The 21547-nt window shown below is 36.2% G+C and overlaps 1 protein-coding gene across 1 annotated transcript in view; it reads left to right on the forward strand.

The window, feature by feature from the left end:
* The first annotated feature begins 556 nt into the window (after positions 1-556).
* Positions 557-21547, forward strand: part of LOC131430418 (uncharacterized) — a 59688-nt gene continuing 38697 nt past the window's right edge. The window contains exon 1 of the mRNA XM_058595406.1: positions 557-876. The gene's annotated coding sequence lies outside the window, so the exon portion shown is untranslated. The remainder of the gene's footprint in view (positions 877-21547) is intronic.

Genomic DNA, 21547 nt, shown 5'->3' on the forward strand with positions numbered 1-21547 from the left:
GAAATTCTTTGAAATTGGTTTCCATTTTCAGATTAGCTATTCTCACTACTAGAAAATCATTAAAAAATTCGTTCCTGGTTCGGAACGAAAAACCGATTACTTTGATATGTCAAAATACAACGAAGACCCCCTGCAATGCAAACGCCTGGTCGCCTATATTCCCACCGAAAGAACAGCTGCTACCTGAAATTGGCGCCTAAAACCGTATGGTTTTTATTCTGAACGGTGCCTCGGTTTTCCACGAGACAATAGTCTGGCTGCCCCAGCAGCTTCATCAAAGTTGGCTGCGTTTTTTTTCTTTCTTGTTTTTGTTGTTTGCCTTGAAAATGCGATTTTCCTCAGTCGCGGTAGCATCGCAAATATCGCCCCACAAGCTCCATCGCCTCCTACTCTGTACATGTTGCATAGCTGCCTGTCTGCCTGCTTGAAGGAACATGCGTGTGACGGGCGATTTGACTTTTTCCCAGCCGCAGCACTCGGAGCTTTACCAGCCTGCTTGCTTCCACAGCAAGGTATAAATGATGTTGCTTTCTTCGGTCGATGCTCATAACGCGACTAACCTTATCTCGGTGAAAGTGTTGTGACATTCGAGCGGTCGAGGAATTTCCTTTCGTTGGCTCCGGACCGTGACTGCTGCCAGTGGTAGGATCAGTTTTTCAGTGATATTTTCCGGAACTTCCCGTGTCCAGGGGCAGCGAAGTGTATAGCGTCAATCAAGTGAACACTTGAGAGATTGTTTTTGAGGTTAGTGCAACCGGCTAATTGCACCGTTAATTGTGTGACTATCGACGACATCGACGACGACGGTCAACGAATCCCGGGCGGAAAGGTGTAAGAGGAATATACACGAGCAACCGAAGGGACGACTTTAGCCAGGTTAGTGGAAGAGTACTTTGACTAGGGTTATTACGAAGTAATTGAAATCCTGCGGTGATGGAAAATTATAGCAAACAGAACAAACAGGCAGTAAGGGTTTGAGGCGTTTTATCGCATTCGAGACACGAGTGGGGGTTCGCGCTGTTAAGCGATTTGTTGTTCTTTTGAAAAAAGTAAGCGGGAGCGGCACCAGGACGGCATCATACATGTAATAGTTCAGCCTTAACATAAATAAACTTGATTGGCGTAAACGTTGGATCACACGTTTTAAGCTTATTAGATGTGCGGAAGAAGTTATCACTGACGGCTTCGCTACCAGTTCTTGTTCAATCCGAGAATTTGGAAGAAATTTATTTTTCGACTCTGCTACCGCCAACAGTGCTTCGGAGGTTTGAAAACGGTTTTTTTAAGCTAAAAAAAATAGTGAAAGTTACACGACTTATGAATCGATAATACTATGAATAATGGAGGTTTGATTGAAAACCATAATCGATGCAAAACTAAATTAACATTCCACTTTTGAAATATGAAGAATTGGAACGTAACTTTAAATTAAATTTCTTTCTCCAAATATGTGAATTAAAAGCGATGAATTCACAAAATATTTTATCTGTGAGATTTTTGTCGGAAACCATGTGAATGTCTGATTTTCTTTATTAAGAATCCCACAATAATTAGGCGATTAGGCAATAAATCCATGTTACTAAAAAAATTTGCCGGAATTCAACCCAATTTGATTGTCTGATGTTCCTTTCTCATAACGAAAGGTATATGCAATCGCTTGAGAAGAAGAATCGACTTATAAAAATTGGCCCAGTGGGTCAAGTGTCATATACCATTCGACTCAGTTCATCAAGCTGAACAATGTCTGTGAGTGTGTGTCAAATAATCTCACTAGGTTTTCTCGGAGATCTGCTGAACCGAGTTTGACAAAATTAGGTTACGGTCCCATATGGAATTGCTGAATTTCATCCGGATCCGACTTCCTTACCTAGCGTAACAGCAGTGCCGTAGTTGTTCAAATTTCCTTGGTTAGTCGCTGACTTTGTTGATGGGGCGCCTTGATTTCCGTGGTATAGGGGCGCATTGCAATTGACTGAAGTTAGATTTTATAACGGTGTTTGTTGCTTCTTCATCTTCGTATTTTTGTATACAAGAGTTATAAAGTTCTAGTATCAGACTTATTTGATGCGAGCGCCTTTCTCATATAGAAGGGCTATGCACACGGAACCACCCGCGATCCCATTTCAACCAGAATATTAGTTGATTTTCTGAATTCGATTGGTTAAAATTTGGTACAACTAATCGATTGTTGTTTTAACTAAACTGTCATTTTTGTTTTTCGATTAGCAGAAACGATGGTTGAAACAACTAATTCAACTGTTTGAAAAAATGCTGTCAATTAGTGAGGACACATACCTTTCAATTTCAACAAATATTTTAGTTGAAATAACTGGTGTTGTTATTGAAACAAAATTCTGTTAGTTGAAAAATAAATCGGTTTTATTTCTTTGTTTGTTTTGAGATCAGTAAAGATCTAAATTCTAAAAAAATACTTCTGATTCGATCGGAAATGATTGATGTAGAAAAACGTTTTTAATCAGCAAAAGTGCCCGGAGGGGCGAGTAAATTAGCGAAATTATTAAATTTACCTAAAATGATGCCTTCAAACGGTTGAACTAAAGTTATGCACTGATAATTTTAGTCAATTTATATGAGCTTGGGTGCATTAACCGCTGGGAATTGGAATTTTGCGACGGCAATTCAAACGCGCCATTCAATCGCAGCGCGTTCTGTGCGTTTGAAACCCTTCGCTCCTGTTACTTTTATAAACTAAATTCATGTCAAAAAGCGTTTTATTGTTAATGCAAGAACATCATCATCGGTATCAAACAGCTGGAAGTAAAACAGTCTGCTGGAAGTAAATAATGATCGAATTTGAAGCATAAAAATGCGTTGAGATTACGAGATGATCATTCATTAATATTTTCTAATTTGTCACCAAATCTTTTTCATGTCAAACAAGGTTAACTTTATCACAACACCGCTGTTAGATAAACACTTGTTATCGTAAATTTCTCAAATCGAATGAACACAATTTCACCAAACGCTTTAACCATCGATGTTATTTTCATTGACATTTTGAAGCGACGCGAACAGATTTCAACTAAAAAAGTTGTTGATTTTGCATTGCGATTATTGTTTTGCTTTCAACTGTCTCCGGCATTTGACAGCATTCAAAACAACATATTTTTCAACTACTTGAATATATGCAAATCAAAAACCATTTTGGTTGAATCAAAAAGAAATTAGTTAAATCAACTATCGCAAAAATCAAAAACTGCGATATCGCAATTTTATGATCGTAGGGTTCTCCGTGCAATCACTGTGAAAACCGACTTTTGAACCGCTGTTCACAAACATAGATTCAAATGAAAGGTCTTACGGTCCCGTAGATCGCCATTGAATTTTATTCCGATCCGACTTGCGGTTCCGGAATTACTAGGCAATGTGTGCAAATCTATGAGAAAATTATTTTTACAAACTAAGATGCAAATGAAAGGTCTTAAAATTGTTTAAAAAGTTCCCGAGGAGATGATCCAGATCCGATTTCCGGTTCCGGAATTACAGTGCGATTAGTAAAAATGTTCAATTTCATGTGTATTTTTTCACAAGCGATGGCGAAACGGGGTGCACATTTTTATAAAATTTACTGGTAAATTCATCTAATTGGCAGACCTTCTAGTTGGTGGATATATAAATCTACTTTTAGACTACTAGTGCCCGGTTTCTGCTTTCAAACGCACCGGTAATAATGAAGAAAAGCTCCAAAACCGGAACTCACCTCGATTTCTCAGTAACGGTTTAACCGATTTCCACAAATCATGATTCAAAATAAAGCTCTCAGTGTTTTAAAAGACACTATGAAATTTCATCCAGATCCGACTTCCTGTTAGGCAATTATAGAGCAATAAGTATCACAACTTTCAAACTGTTATACAAAATTATGCCAAATCGGTACGCATCGGTACGTGCTGGTACGGAAGAAGAAGAAAACAAATAACAGTTTGCTTTGTTCAATTTTGTATAGCATGCAGGGTTGCACATTTGAAACTATATTAACTTGACATAGCTGTTTACAAATCAAAAAGGTGATGATAGTTTTTACCAAAGAAAGTTTTTGATTTTATTCAAGCTTGAAAAAAATTTTTTGTCAGAACATAAGTAATATGGGAAAGGCATCATTACACCACTAGGTAAATTGAAAAGATTTTTAGCTTTAGAATAAGTAATAATTTGCGCCCTCAGTTGGATTATTTGATGTATTTTAAAATACTTCCACCCTGCGCTGTGATTCTGCACTCTGGAATCATTCCTAAGGCGCCCTTTCAAATATTTCTTGCAAAATGTTATTTGTTTAGCTTGAAAATAAATAATTATTTGCGCTTTCAATAGGATTATTTAATGTATCTAAAAATATTTCCACCCTGCGCCCTGAAATAAATTTTATGAGCGCCCTTCTCATTTCTCCTATCGTGATTCTGCGCCCTGGAATCATTCCTAGAGCGCCCTTCAAAATTATCTATACCAGATATTGTTCATTTAGCTTAGAAATAAATAATAATTTGCGCCCTCAGTAGGATCATCTGATGTATTTAAAAAAGCTTCCGCCCTGCGCCTTTTTCTTTTCTTTTTCTGTGATTCTGCGCCCTGGAATCATTCCTAAGGTGCCCGCTTTAAATTTTTCGTACAAAGTTTTTTTAGCTTCAAAATTAATTAGTAGGGTCATTTGATGTATTTTAAAATTCTTCCACCCTACGCCCTGTAATTAATTCAATTCCCTTTTCAATTCTGCGCCCTGGAATCATTTCTAAGGCGCCCTTTCAAATTTTTCTTACAATATGTTATTTCCGAAAACAAATTTTCTTGATTCCCGAGAAGTTGCAGATTCATGAGCTGGTTGTTCACTGACTAACTGTGACTAACCGCAACTACAGCACTGCCTAACAGCTATAGTCCTGGAGTGTCCTTTGCTGTATCAAGCATACGTCTCCACATAACTCGGTCCATGTCTGCTCGTCGCCAGCCACTCAAGGCACGGATGCTTCGGAGATCACCCTCCACTTGATCGATCCGAATTCCGGTTCCGGAATTATAGGGTAAAGTGTGTTAAAAATGGTATACCGTTACTTTGAGAGGCAAAACAAAAAACGTAAAAAAATTCTAAATCAGTATCAGTAGACGACTAAACAAACCGGTTCCAGCTATCCTGATTCCCGGTTTCCGATTCCGGAAACACCGAAAATAGTGGTCATATTTTCCCAAATGGATCTTACTCATTTTTCTTAGAGATGGCAAAACCGATATTCCCAGTATTAGATTTAAATGTTCATAGTTTTTTTTGGATTCTACAAAAATGTACACCGCCGTTCTAAATGCGATGCAGAAATCGTATAAAATACGATATACGTATCGTATTTTATCGTATAACTGGTAGAGTTCGATTACACCGGTTCCCGGATTCCGGTTACGGAAGTACCTGTAATAGGGGAACTGATTTCGTTTCCTCAAGAATGGCCTAATCGATCTAAGAACTGTTTCCGTCTGCAGGTTATACTACATATGTAATTCAATGATAATTTGAAATAGACATCAATTGAATCAAAATTTTGATTGAAACCCATCATCGATGTAAAAAAAAAAATAGAAATGTCTTGGGTTTTCAACATATTCACGTTTAGTTATGCTTTTAAAGTATGTTGAAAAGTAAAGACCTGAGAAGTAAGTATTCAATTTCCTGTTCCAATTTTGTGCATGCAAATAGATGTTAATATCTTTATCTGTGTACACACCAACAAAATCTGAATTTTACAGGTGACTTAGTACGATGTAATTCATAAAGACCTAATTTGTCAAATGACGGAAAATTTCATTTGTAATGACTTAATGATAGGTTAGCATGAATTTTATTGGTTTCGACTGTAACTTGCGACTGTGTGCATCTGTGGTTCAGTCGATTAATAAACGTACTTTCCCAAGTAGTAAATGTATCTTATTGAAATTTCAAAGGTTCTACAATTGTCTTATAATTGTTTTTTTATGATGGATATGTTCAGGAAGATTTTTAAATATATTAAAATCGGTTGTGCAACTTATTACTGTTAAGTTTTATAATACTATCGAAAAAATCACTATAGAACAAATCACCTACTTGCCCACGTTGCACTAGTAGTTATAGAAGCTCTGCAAAAATTTTCACATCGTCATGTAAAAACGAAGTAACTAAAACAATTGTTCAACTTATCAAAAATTTTCCAAATGGCTGTCATAATTATATTGGACTCAGTATATGCCGAAATGGCTGTATATCTCTTGTGGAGAAAAAATAGTGAAATTGAGTTCTCTGCATGGCAAAAAATACTAAGGTGAATTGAAAACCCCACAGTTAAAACTATTTTGCTGCCGAGTCAAGAAATTTTAGGTCAGTGTGTGCAGTTTTCTTCATTTTTAGATAAACAATTCGAAACTTGCAAATAAGTTGTACCAGATTTATCTGGTTACTCACACTCACACACATACACGCACAGACACGTACATTGCTCAGCTTGATGAGCTGTGCTGAATGGTATAGAACACTTAGCCCTCTGGGATAATTTCTCAAGTGATTGTATAAACTTTCTATATGAGAAAGGCAATAAGTGTACTTTTTATAGAAAAGCATCGTTATCGTGATCTTTTAATAACACTAACGAGTAGTACGAATTGAATCAAGCAATTAGAAATTTACATTTTTTTCACCTGAAAACTATAAATTTTAATGTGGCAACCCTGCACGCTGAACAAAGCACGCTGCGAACGGAGCAAAAGCCGCATGTACCGACGCGTACTAGTTTTACATCGTCATTTTGAATAATTTGAATGTTTTAACACTCATCGCTCTATAACTTCGGAACCGGAAGTCTGATCAGGATGAAATTGCACAGTATATTTAAAGAGAATGAGAACTGTAATTTGAATCATGATTCGTGAAAATCGGCTTAACCGTTGCTGAGAAATCGAAGCGAGTTTCGTTTCCGGAGCTTTTCTTCACTATTATCGGTGCTTTCGGAAGCGGAAACCGAGGACTAGTGGTGCCAAAGTAGTTTTATATATTCACTAACTAACAAGTTATATCAACTAGATGAATTTAGCGTTTTGTTATCGCTTGTGAAAAAATACTCATGAAATTGAAAATTTTCAGTAATCGCACTGTAATAGCGAAATCCGCAGTCGGATCTGGATGAACTTTAAAAAAGAATTTTAAGACCTTTTATTTGCCTCTTAGTTTGTGAAAATCGGTTAAGAAATCGGTCCTCATTTTTTAATAAGCTGGCACATATTTCCTTGTAATTCCGGAACCGGAAGTCGGATCCAAATGAAATTCATTAAAATTGTATGAGACAAAGTCTTGGAATTACATTCTTTTTGTGGAATTTGGCCTTTCTGTTTCAACAGACTTCGCAGCCGATTCAAATAGCGTACAGAATCATTGCAAGGCTAGTACTATGGATCCTGCTTAACGAAAAAAGGTGTACATATTAACTAAGAAATTTGATAATTCATTTTGATAGTTTACAATTTGCAGACTTGGCATGTCTGCATATCACTGACAATTTTTCGCGATTTGTCAAAAAAAAATGGGGTACCGGTAACTGAAGTCGGTAGACATTTTGAAAATGACGAAAAAAACTTTGGTTGAGAAAATTTTGATAGCATCTGGTATTAAATCACGAAATAGATCGATTTCACCTCATAAATATTCAATCCATTCACCTTTTCGATTGATGCTTTTCAATTTATGATACTATAAAAAAAACTCATAAAAAACTTTTGTGTTGATTTTCGAGTAATTAAAATTTATTTTAAGCTCAGCAAAAAGTACAAGCGTCAGTTTGCTTTGGTATTTGGCACAAAAAAAACGTGCTTCTATTCAGCACACACATGACATTTGTCGAGATGACACTATCTGCTTTCCGTCAAAAGTTACGGTGGGGTGCCGGCAACCGAACATCTTCCCCTACGTAAATTTTGATTTATTTTGTTCGTATCTGTTATTTACTAATTTTCAATCTAAACATTTTAGACACATTCAATGAGTTGTCGTTATTGGGAACGATGAGTTGTCAGTCGAAAGAGTTCCGCACGGAAAGTTCGTCTCTATGAAATATATACGAGTACAAGTAGACTTGAAACCAAATTTACGGATTTGACCTCAGCGAAAAGTGACATCACTGCATATAGGTTATTGTTCAAGGGGGGACCAACACCTTTAGAAAGCCGAAAAATAAATAACAAACCGACTCACGGATTCTCGCTTTTAAAGAATCAATTTTTGAATGAAAATAAAGTTACCATTTTACTTTTTTTTTTGACCGTGCAAATGGACTTTGAAACATTATTGCTAAAGAAAATCTGCTCTCTTTTTTGCTCCAAAGAGAAGCGATTTCCACAAAAATAAAATTAGCTGCTGTTGAGTTTAATTCGTATTTAACTATCGGTTATGGAATTACCATACAAACTCATTAAGTGAAAATTGAAAATACGCAAACAGTCACATAAGAGACGATGCAATAAACAAAGGACGAAATCACTGGTCACCGAATTATCTTTTTGTTGGTAAATAAAACTTGATTAACATGGTTTTAGTCGAAGCCAGAAAAAAATGAGTTCACACTCATGCCTAACTACCTCATAGTTATCTATTGTTATTAATATTATTATTCTGATGTTCAGGCATATGGAGAGATAAACTGTCTTTCGAAATGGAAGTTCTTATTATGAGTACAAAGTGCAGATAAAACTTAATGGTGATGGATACTCAATATTTTAAACTAATAACTTTTGTTGAGGTTAAGTTTCCGTACTGTACCCTTCTCGATCCGATGATGTCACAAGCTTAATTGCAATCCCTGTAATTGATTGGAAGGCGAACAAAACAGGATAAATATTTTACGACAGGCTTACCGGATCATAAAACCTACGACGCCGCAATAAAAAGTTAGCAAAACAAAACCCGAACAAAAACATCAATCAATCATCGGTGCCGGCCGATGAACGACTCCGGGAATGACAGTAACTACAGCACTGACATACGGCAACCACACACTTGTGGGTTTGCCTGCAGCGGAACGAACTGCTGCACTCGCATCGTGGGTAGGAGGAAAGCATAATTAATCGGAAGTAATTTTGCGTGTCACAGGCTGCTCTACAGTAGCAATTACCGGAAGTCGTAAAGCAATCGGGTGTCCCCAATGTTTCGGGATCCGTTCGTTTTACTTGCGCTGATTCGTTTGTCTGCCAGCAAAAGGAACTGTAACGCAAACCGTACTAAACTAGGACAGCGGAAATCGTTTCCAAAGGACTCGGTTAATGAAATAAACAATCGTTCGAATCGGCCGAGATAGAACGAGACTTTTTCTCTGTCAAATATGTAGGTCAGAATGTAATGATTCAAGTCAAAATTGATAACAAAGAGTGGAACAAACGGAGTTTTTGTGGAACCACTATTCAATCTAATTATTTTGTGTTTTCCGGATGATACAAGGGTTGATGAAAATTGTCTTCCTTGATTGAAGGATGCCATGAGGCCATATCAATTTTTGATAATATTGCCTCAGAGCTAAATAACAATTTCGCAGGAAAATTTCGTGAGCAAATTGTGAATTGTTTGAGTTATAACAATGAGAACGTTCGACTCAAACTTCTCTGTATTTATCCTACACATTCTATGGGGAGAATGGCACATGAGATTGATATCAGTGAGTTTTGACATTTAATTAGAAGAGATCACTAATCTGGTCCTAAATTCAGGGGTTTTGGTATTTTTTTACCGTCAGGACCCTTATGGCGTTTTCGTTTTTAATTTGCACTACACCGGTGCAGTGCTACACTGAGGTATGAATAAACGAACAAAAATGACGAAAACATAAACAGTAACCATTGGCTACAATAGACGATTCCATTGCACAGAGCTACACCAAACTTTTGATGAGTGCTACACCAGTGGCATCGGTGCAGAAAAAGTGTAGCACTGGTGTAGTGCAATTGGTAAAAACGAACGGTTTCAGTGCAGCTTTCGCTACACCAGTGTAGTGCAATTTAAAAACGAAAACGACATTAGACTTTTTTTGGTGGCCCGGAAATTAGATCGAAGATTTAAAATTGTTTTCAATTCTTAAAAACAGCAGTACTGAACTGAAATAAAATCGCGTCTTTATTTTCAGTTGCTTTTTTTTCAAATCTAAAACACCTGAATGCAAATAAACAAGAATAGCATTCCCTATCATTGGTGGGAACACATGAGTCAGCTCACGAGCTAGCTCCCCATTCCAGCTCATGAGCCAGCAGATGAGCCAGCATCGCGAGCTGGTTCTTCGAAGCATACGACTCTCGATCTAGTAGCAACGCGGCACACGAGCGTGTGCTTCAGACTTCGTGTGCGTGTTTTTGAAAAGGTACAGCACACGGACTGTATGAGAGCTGGCTCGTGTGCTGGGCCATCACTGTTCAGAAGTAAGTTTTCATCGTTATTCCCCAAATTATTTGATTTTAATATGAAAAATTGGTCACGTTCCTTTTTTTCTCAAGGTATATTGATTGAAGAACTATTTCCGAAAAGAGGATAAAGGTAGTCATTTGAAAAATCGAATTACGAAAAGCACTACTTTTTCATCAATTTTTGTCTCCAGAAGGACATAATTCCCCTACGTCACGCTTCATGAGGATTGGAGGGGTGGAGGATATTTCAGATATTGTGATGAATTGTGACAAGGAGGGAGGGAGAATTTTCCAAAATGTTACGCCACGTAAGTTTAATTTTGATTCAAATTTTTTGGCGTAAATATATGACCTAGTCTACGAGAATGGGGCTTACGCCAAAAACCTATCTCAATCCACCCAGTGGTGTAATGATGACTTTCTTAAATTATTCATATTACCTCACATTACCGGATATCGGATCCAGATGAAATTTAGGTATTTTATTTGGGACCATCTACTTGAACCTAAGTTCGTGACAATCGGTCAAACCATCTTTGAGAAAATAGATTGAAATTTTTTCATGGCATCTTAAGATCTTTTGTTTCTAAAGTTGAAAAAATCGATTCCGCCATTTGAAGAGAACATACATTTTGCGTACTCAATGAACTGATTCGAATAGTATATGACAATCGATCCATTGGGACTCGGTACAAAGATCAATTCATTTTTTTTATTCAATAATAACATATTTAAAGGCACACTGCTTAAGCTTTATAATGCCAAGTGTATTTTCTAATCTTGATTAAGGACTAACTTAAAACTAGGGTATTATCACCGTTCAATTCATTGACATTCTTCTATTCCTTCGGTATCACTTATCGTAAAATAGCTAAGATTTTTCTCATCTGCAGCACCGTGTTTTACCAAAATCATACACCAGTAGCAGACATTCGTAGCCGCGAAACTCCTGGTCATGTTTGTACGGTGCTGATGGAATCGATTGTGTTTTCCTACTCAAGCTTGCTATGGTGGTTTTCTGTTTCTTTATAGTGTGTACGAAATAATGACGCTGTTGTGTTGTGTTTCCTTCCTCCGTACCAGCACGTACCGGTTTCGTATCGTCATTTTAGATGACGGTTTGAAAGTTTTGACACACCCTGTAACTGCGGAACTGGCAGTCGGATCAGGATAAAATTTGGCAGTAGCTTTGGAGACAAAGTCAGCTTTAATTTAAATCAAGATTGGTAAAAATCGGTACAAACATCGCTGAGAAATCAAGGTGAGTTCTGCTTCTGGAGTTTTTCTTCACCACTTTCGATGCTTCCGAAACAGGAAACGGACCAAAGCAAAACCTTGGTATTACATTCCTGTAGTGGAATTCTGTTTCTGTTTCAACAGATTTCGCCACCGATTCAGAGTGTACAGAACCATTGCATGGCTGGTGCTACGATTCTACTGACACTAGGAATCCTTCCAGGTCGGGGCTCGAACATACGACAACTGGTTTGTAAGACCAGTGCCCTATGCATTGAACCCCCAACCCGAGACGGAAGACCAGCAGTGCCGAATTAAGTTTAAATACCTACAAACTTTCTGCAAAGTAGAATAATTTGTCAGTCAGTTTTATGGGTTTTGTACCCGTTTTTGACAATTGTTTGGAAAGAAATACTCATGAAAATTGAAACTTTTCCACTTATCGTGCTGTAGTTCCGGAACCGAAAATCGGATCCGGGTTAAATGATTAAGATATTTTTAAAGAACTATAAGACGTTTTATTTGAATCCTAGTTTGTAGAAATCGGTAAAGTTGTTCCCAAAAAAATTAGTGCACATTTTTTAATTCATTTTCACATATCGCCCTGTATTTTCGCAACCGGAGGTCGGATGAAATTCAATAGCAAGCTATGGGACTATAAGACCTTTCCTTTGAATCTAAGTTTGAGCAAATCGGTTCAACTTCGGTTCAATTTTTGTTACAAACATACACACATACACACACAGACCCACACAAACATTTGCTCAGTTCATTGAGCAGAATCGAATGGTATATGACACTCAGCCCTCCAGGCCACGGTTGAAAAGTCGGTTTTCACAGTGATTGCATAGTCTTTTTATGAGAAATGCAAAAAACTATTTCCGAGAAAAATGTGAGGTTTAGAGAACTCCTACGGTATTTTTCAAAAAATGTGATGAACATTTTTTCTATTACTAAAATTATTCAACAAAAGCTCTGATCAAGATACTTTTAGCTATAGTGTTGAGTTTCAAACGATGTTCTATGCAATTTTTTATACAAAATAGATTCTGTTTGACGTGATCTACAACTTTTTGACAAAAAAATTAATGTATTTACTAAATTGTGTTTAAAGATTCGATTATTTCAGTTTGTGAACAGTTTCTGGCTGAAAATCTCTCTTATAAAGAACTCACATTGATTAACCGGATCGACAAACTTGTATTAAACGTATAAATAAAGAAGTAGTAGCAGCCAAAAGAATCTCAAAAGGGATTCTAACAAATTGAAATCGAAAAGATTAATTTGAATAGACTACTGTCAAGCTTTACTAAATGTGTTGTGTTTCATAGTGACGTAAACATTTTTGAGAAACCGATCCACACATTGTAAGATGAGCACTTTTAAGTATAAAAAGTTTTTCTAAGAATAACTTTTGACAATAATAAAGAGTGTCCCAGAAAGTATGGACGCACTTTGATTTCGCTGTAAATAATTCACAAGTGTTAGATATTCAAATTTTATTCGATATACTGATAATATTAGACTACAACAACAGAATATTATTCTCAACATTTGCTACTTAGCCATTGTAGACTAGCTGGCGCACCTTCTTGCGAACGTTCCTCATTAAATTCCGTACACTTCTTGGCGACAAGTTTTGACACTTTTTCCTATCTTTTTCGAACTGTTGAATGGTTTCGGCTGCCGAGACATGTTTCCTAAGATGGCCAAAAGACAACAGGATCCTTGTGGCTTCGAATCATGGATAGAAGTCGTTTTTGTAAACATTCCTTGATGTATATTTCGCTGTTCATTGAAGCAGTGGTGATGAAGGGTTTCGAAATCTTACCGCAGCTACAAATTGCTTGCCAGACCATAGCTTTCTTACCAAATTTTTCGACTTCAATCGATGTTTCGGACAGGTTTAACACTTGCCCTTCTCGCACCGTATAATATTTTGGTCCCGGCAAGGATTTGTAAACGAGTTTCACGTAGGTTTCGTCGTCCATGATTATGCAGTTCAAATTTCCAGCAAGAATCGTATTGTACAGCTTTCGAACCCTCGGCCTGATCGATGCTTCTTGTTTCGGACTACGTTTTGGTTGTTTCTGCTTCTTATAGGTTCAAAGATTCAAACGTTCTTTAGCACGAAGAACATGTGACTTCGAAGTGCCCACTTTTTTGGCCACATCCCCAACTGAAACCTTCTTATTTTGCTCGAACGCCTTCAGTATACGTTTGTCCAACTGAGGGTTAGCAGGACCTTTTTTTGGCCCGTTTTCGGTTTATCCGCAAAGGTGTTACCCTCACCGAACTTCCTGATTGCATTTCGCACGGCTTTTTCACTTACTCCTTCCATTTTTGCTATCTTTCTCAGTGACAGTCCGCGTTCTGTGCGCCATTTGTACACAATTTTTCGACGTTGTTCTGCTGAAAGTCCACGCATTTCGAAACAAACTAATGAAAACGTATAAACAACTGCACAAGTGGTTGGAGAAGAGTGTAAACAATAGGACGCAGCCATAAAAATTGACAGATTCTGAACCATTGCGAAATGACAGCGGTTTTTGGTTGAGACAGTCTTTATTGTCCTATTTTCACTACATAACATTACCAGTTAGTCGCGTGGTCTTTTTCTGTCCTAATTTTTAACGGTTGAAACTCAGTGATTTGTTGAAGGATTTATACAATTCAACAAGCAAATCGACTCATAAACATTCAACTTAAATCTCAGCATGCCATAATGATGACATCCATTTTGATTCCTCTAACACGGCCGACAGTTTTGACCGTTGCACAGTGGATAAAAATGGATAAAAAATGCGACAACTTTTTCGGAAGCCTGATACAGCTGTCCAGGAAGCATTTTTTGGTGTAAAAGAAAAAAAAAGCACCGCACATATCGCTGTCATGTTCATTTTACCCCAAGTTTCTTTTTTATAATGGATTGTATTCAAGGTTAACTATGTAACATAAAACCGAAGTACTTACAGAAGACCGGATAGAGTGTTTCTGATGTAAAAAAATTCAACAAATCGTTTGCACATAGTGTGAATGAAACTCGTTGTACCGTTGTACCCATTTTTTTCCTTGTTATAATATTCAGTTGAAATTTCATCTACAATCTAGAAGCACATCCAATACGATCTATCATTATTGGTTTATATTACTTAAAAAAATTCATTCGATTTAAGTACATACAATAGGAATGGCAGTACTAGCCCGTGTAACCCGTTTTACCTCAATTTATTTCATAAATCGCATCATTAGTTAAACTTTTCATCGCACTCCGGAAGAAGGCTGTTTGCGGTTGATTAAAATCAACTGATATTACGTAGGTAGCCCTAAAAAGTAGATTGCAAATCGTTTCAATGACCGCACGAATCATGTTATACGGTTTTACCACAAATTTTTCATGAATTGTATCTCTGGTAAAACTCTGGTCGGTTCCTTCACATTGCGAAAGAGGCAGAATCTATTTTCAATCTACTTTTTAGGGCTTTCTTGGTAATATCAAGTCATTTTTTCAATCAACCACAATAAGCCTCCTTTCGGAATGCAAAAGAAAGTTTAACTAATGATGCGATTTATGAAATTAATTGGGGTAAAACGGGTTAAACGAGCTAGTACTGTCATTCCCATTGAATGCACTTGGATCGCTGAAGTTTTCTAAGTAATATGGACCACTATTGATAGGTCGCATATTGAAGCTGTTTCAAGATTGTAAAAGAGAATTAAACATAAATTTAAGTTTGAAGGGAAATAGGTGTAAAACGATGTTGCACGATTCATATGATCATCGAAACTATCTGCACGGAACGACCGAAATCAGCATTTTCGCGAAAAATTTAGTTGATTTGCTGATTTTAGTTAGTTATTTTTTGAGACAACTAAAAAAATCTTACTTTTGCTAATTTAGATTTTTTATTCTCATTCCCTTAATAATAATAAAATATTTGTTGAAATGACTATTTTTTTTAGTTGAGTTCACAAATTGAACGTGCTGTCATTTCTTAGCTAAGGCACATTTCATTTCCATTCAACTAATTTTTTAGTTGAATTAAAGAAATAAATTGTTGTTTTCAACCAATATGAATGGTTGAATTGGCTTCTGCAATCTGCAGCTATGTAGCGCCCTGTCACCGAAACGGTAACACCGTAATGACTACTAGCCACTAGATGGCACACTACTGCCGGAAAAATTTCAGACGCGGTTGTCTTTTCTATATTGGCAGGTATAAATACGATGTTGTATTGGAGAAAAAGACATAAACGAAACATAAACTTCTTTTTGAATTTTTTTCTTCTAAATCACTGTTTTCTTCATTCTCACTGAAAACTTTGAGCACTCGGAAAACAAAAACCGAATACAAGTAGTACACCGGACGGCGCAGCTCGGAAGGTTTGAAGATACAAAAAAACATCATCACAATTAGAGTGAAACATTCGAAATTCACTTCACTGTTCCGCGTAAAAACATTATTACGCACAATCGCTTCAAGTGCGTACAAATTCTGAATAAATACGATTTCCACTAACAGTTTACGACATTTTTACATATCGGTTTAGAAATTTAAATAAAGATATATCGAACACATGCGAAAAACATCAAAACAATTTTCAAGCAGTTTCAATAAGACTGTCCTTTTTAGCTTTTTAATGGATTGTTTTGCTTTGACACTTCTCATGAGTTTTTGGCTAATAAACTTGTTAATAATACCCATTTCAATTTTGTTTCCTTTGTACTGTCCTTCAGTAATGATGGTGATAGATAAATAGAAACAAATTTTCTGATTTTAATAACAAAATTAGTTGTCAATGAGAATTTCGTGTTGGATTGAAATATTGCTGATTTGTGTCCAGGATATTCGCCAACTATACCCATTCTCTAAAAGTAAGAGTTTTTTCCAGCAAAGTTAATTCTCAGTTTTAACTAATTTCATAGTTATTTTGGAAATTTTGTCGTTAAAATCAACTAATTCAAAAACAGTAATACGAATTAGGCGCAGAGCTAATTTCGGTCGTTCCGTGTGATAATTAATTTGTGGAGCTTATGCGTAACATATAACTCTTTTGGTTTGCCATAATTGGCCCATACACCGATCAAAAGAACTTTTTTTTCTGTAAATTTATGAAAGAAAAAGATTTGGGGTAAAGCAGAATACTGTTTTTGCGGTCGTTCCGATTAACAGCAATCCATTTGTAGAACTTATGAAAATGTCAAGAGTTCATTGTTTTTCAGGGTTTTACAGACAGTTTTTCGATGTAAATTAAGAAAAAAAACAGGAATTTGGGGCAAACGAGCCTGACGGTCATTTTTGCATATAAAATACCAACTTTAAAAATATTTACATAAATTTCTATGAAATTATTAAGAAGAATCGCGTTTTTTATCCTCTTTTCCCCACTGTGAATTGCTTCACACCTGGCATTTCATACAGTAGCAGTTCTGCTTCGGTCGGTTTAGAAAATACCGCACCGTTGTGCACAGTGTGGCATCCTGAGTTACGTGTTACTTTCAATGAGTTTGAGTATGATTAGATGAGTGTGCAAGCGGTGGGGACGAGAGCTGGATAAGAAGATTGGCTTAGAAATCTCCATCTACAAAATTATAAATACCACACACATACTATGAACTTTCGCTCAAAACGTAGTCTATAAATATGTGCTGATTTTCTATGAATCGTTTCTAGGTTTAGTTGCTTTATGATATAAACCATTGCGTATCCTCGTCGATCCTGCAGTATTGTTCCTGACATAACCTACCGTCATTTTTGCTATTTAAATGAAACGACTTGTTTTATGTAGTTTGATCAAACCAATTAGCTTTAACATCGCTTTGTACTTCGAATATCACATAGAATCAGCGATAACAGTTTTTCCTGAGGCTAGATTAGATTAGATCTCGGTTTTTTAGTCGTTCACCAGGGGGTTTTCCGGGAAAAATACAGCACAAGAAAAGGGTTTTGTCATGTACTACTTAATTCTAAGTGACAATGACGAATGCAGTTCATCAAAAAGTAGATATCAGTGTCAATTAGATTCTATATTCATGATAAAGAAAACCGGAGTGAAGTATATTAGGCATTCAAAAATCAAATAACTATGAATAAATAATTTTCAATTTCAATTTTCTGTACTGCTACCCAAATAGGGCTATTGTACCAATAGTCAACTCATTCGTTTGAGTCACAATGTTATTTTGTCGATTACTCGCATTCCAATTAACGAATTTTGATAAAATCGATTACAATACTTTTGTTTCGGTTCTAGGAAGCTGTATTGCAGCAAAATGTAGTTCGATAATTGTGCAAAACTGCTGTTATAGCGATGCGAAAACTTACAGCGAATACACCTAATTTTACCTCACTCTTGAAGTCATTCTGTCGAACAAAAACAGCAAATCTCATTGGTTTTCGTGTATGTGATCACTACTGGAGCCGGTGGCACCGTTACCCTGATTAAATTCAAAGAAGTAGATCCATCGAGAAATGTTTGAAAGTTTTACATCAAGCTTGTAAGAAACGCCAAAACGTGAAATTCACGTACGACCATTTCTGAATGTTAAGGTTCAAATGTAAACCAAGTTTCCTGGTGTTAAAAATTTGTGTATTACGTACTTACATTTGATACATATTTCATAGATCTACACCCCACACTATAAAAATGAAGATGGTATAATTTCTTGTGCTTACAATGAGTAGTATGGATATCAATGGGTACAATCAAAGTTAACCTTAATGTGTTGAAGTTGACGGTTATAGGTAACAATAGTCGTAGATCTTGTTTTGAACAAAAATAAAATATTGTAAATTATTTCTTGGAAAAAATATTGATTAATTTTGGAATGTTCACCTTGGGCCAATAATATTAAATTGCGCATTCTAGCATATTGATGTAAGGCCCTGCTTTGAATATATGATATACAAAATATCTTTAAAAATCATTCCCGTTCCACTATTCATTTTACTCTATCACAAGCGCCCTCAGTTTTTTCATCGCTTAATTTATATACGAACAAGTTCATGTATGATCTTACACCTGAAGAAAAGCATTCAGAACAATTTGACAAGAAAGGTACAGCTACCAGCTGATAACTTTGGTGTTATGATACTTTTTTCCATTACATCATGGGACACTTACACTCATGTTATGCAGCCGGAATTACACCTGCTGATTCTACCGAATTTACATGTTCAGTGCAACCAGTTTATCAAAGACGCGTTTACAATCTAATTTCAAACATTCTTTTTTTTCAACAATAGATGCTCAAACAAATGTAAAGCATGATTTCATAATGAATTATTAATTTGATCAATATTTCATCGATGTTTGATGGAAAATGGCACACATTCTTTGTTTTTTATTTATTGTTACAAATTAGAAATTCTGGCTACACTGCTTCAGTGCATCTGTATTGTATTGCGTTATACAAAATAAACAAAAATGAACACTAAACACGATACCGTATTTATTGTCTTTGGTTTCTTCGAGAAAAGGTTTCTATTTCGGTGAAATTTTAATAAAAGATAAGCAAATCATTATTTTGAGTGTTTGCTAGTGCAAGGAAATTGAAATCGAATTATTTTTCACTAGCAGTTTTCAGCAAAATGCAAAGGTATCTTTGTTACTTTTCATGAATTGCCATTCTAAGCAGAAACAACTGATTTGTTTCAAGATGATGAATCTTGGTTTTACGCACACATTATTGGCATTACCTATACGCTATAGCAAAGAAATCTCCGACGTTTGTCTAGAAAAGAAATCTTTATTTTCGATCGAAAACGGAATTTCGTGAAAAAGTTTAATTTATGAATATTATTGTAAGTACTTTTTGGGCTTAGGCTCTAACTTCCTAAGATCTAGAATCGGCTGCTTCTGATTTGTTGATTTTCAGGACGGGTTAGCTTGTCAAACTAAAAAAATTAAAATCTAATTTCATATTAAAATCTAACATTCGCTTTAGAATCCTTGATAGTGTTTCACAATTTATTGCCTATTTTGCACATTAAAACCTATTATTGAGTGAATTTGAAAATTGCATTTTTAATGTCATTGTGATCGGTCGTGTCCCGTTCACATATTTGTGATTTTTTCGACAGTACCTTATGATCAAAAAAGAAGCGGAATTTTATTATAAAATGCAAAATTTCAATTTTTAATAAATTTCTTCATTATCGCCTTCAAAGTACTCTCCTCCTGCGGCAATACATGCATGCCAACGCTTGATCCAATTTTCCATACAAGTTTTATAGGCCGCCGAAGGTATGGCCTTTAGCTCACGCAGCGAATTCTCCTTTATGGTCTCTATGGTCTCAAAACGCGTTCCCCGCAATGGCAATTTGAGTCTGAGGAAGAGGAAAAAGTCACACGGGGGCATATCTGGAGAGTACGGTGCTTCGTTGATGATATTGGTTGAGTTTTTGGCCAAAAATCATCTCTTTGGCCACATCAACACGACGCTGTTTTTGAATGAAATTAAGCTTTTTTGGCACCAGTCGAGAAGCGACGCGTTTCAAACCCAAAACATCAGTTAAAATGTGTTAAAAAAAACAACACAGCAATCTCTCTAATCGGTACAGAACGATTTTGCAACACGATTTGCTTCGCCGATTCAATGTTTTCTTCAGTAACAGATGTTGTTGGGCGGCCAGGGATCTGATCATGATCTAAGCTTGTACGACCACCTTTGAAGCGTTTATACCACTCGTATGCCTGTGTTTTTCCTAGACACGATTCACCAAAGGCCTTTTCTAACATGTTCAACGTTTCGGAACACTTAAATCCATTTGAAACACAAAATTTGATGCACGCACGTTGTTCTAAATTTTCATCCATTATAAAAATCGCCACACGAAAATTATTCAACTTCTTTGTATAGACGCCAAACAAAAAACTAATCGTACGATATGCGTCAAAATTTTACAGAATGTGTATAAAAGTGTTGCCAACGTTGAGAGAATAAAAGTTTACCGATTGGACAAGCGCGGAAATTTTGAAATGAAAATTCCGGTTCTGTTTTGATCATATGTTAAGGTATATGCCCTTTGTTTATAGTTCCAACAGTTGCTCAAAGCTCAATTTTGTGTAATTAATTTTTGAAAGTTTCCGAGGAACTTTTCTCAAAAGTAAAACTATACTCCAAAATGTGAACTCCAAACTCCAAACGCCTAACTTCGTGAATCCGCGTAGAAAGAAACCGCTTAAAAAGTCCGCGCAAAAAACGACCCCAGTGTAGATAATTATAAAATGGTCTTATTTAACTAAACGATTGGAACTGACTTTTGGGTTATTAGAAGAACAAAGTACAGAGGTTGTCTGAGAGAATGCATGTTTTTATGTTAAGGAAGCTACAAATAAACAAATGATCGCTTGGAATCGAGCAGTCCCGTTAAAACAGTTATTTTCCAAACTTTTCTGGTCGAATACCCATTATGGATGTATTATTCATTCTACTACCCACCAAGGTAAAATAATTTAAAACTTATGTCATGGCTTGGTAAATGCTTACGTGCGGTATTAGATTACAGTGGTGAGATCATATACCAAGTTATTTTCTACCGGAAAGTCTTCTGAGCTGTGCTTCATCACATTCCAGTAGTTCAACTGGCAGAACGATTTCCCCAGACTGGAAAAGTTTGTGAATTAATAACTGTCTCTGAGAACTTGTGTCGCCAGTGTTCGGTGTTCGTTATTTTCACTTTATCAGTCATATTCTTAATCTGTTTTTCCGTTGGGTGATGTAGAAAAATTATACATTTGGTGTATTTTCTTCAATTTTTGCAGTGACTGAATGGGAACATATATTGGAGAAGCCAAATGAATGAGAAACTCACAGAAAATATTTTTTTTTTGAAAAATGCAATCCGTGCATACCCGCTACCATTTTGCCACCCTAAGCCTTGTGATAGACACG

The sequence above is a fragment of the Malaya genurostris genome, chromosome 2 (genome assembly GCF_030247185.1).
Source record: "Malaya genurostris strain Urasoe2022 chromosome 2, Malgen_1.1, whole genome shotgun sequence".
Taxonomy (NCBI): Eukaryota; Metazoa; Arthropoda; class Insecta; order Diptera; family Culicidae; genus Malaya; species Malaya genurostris.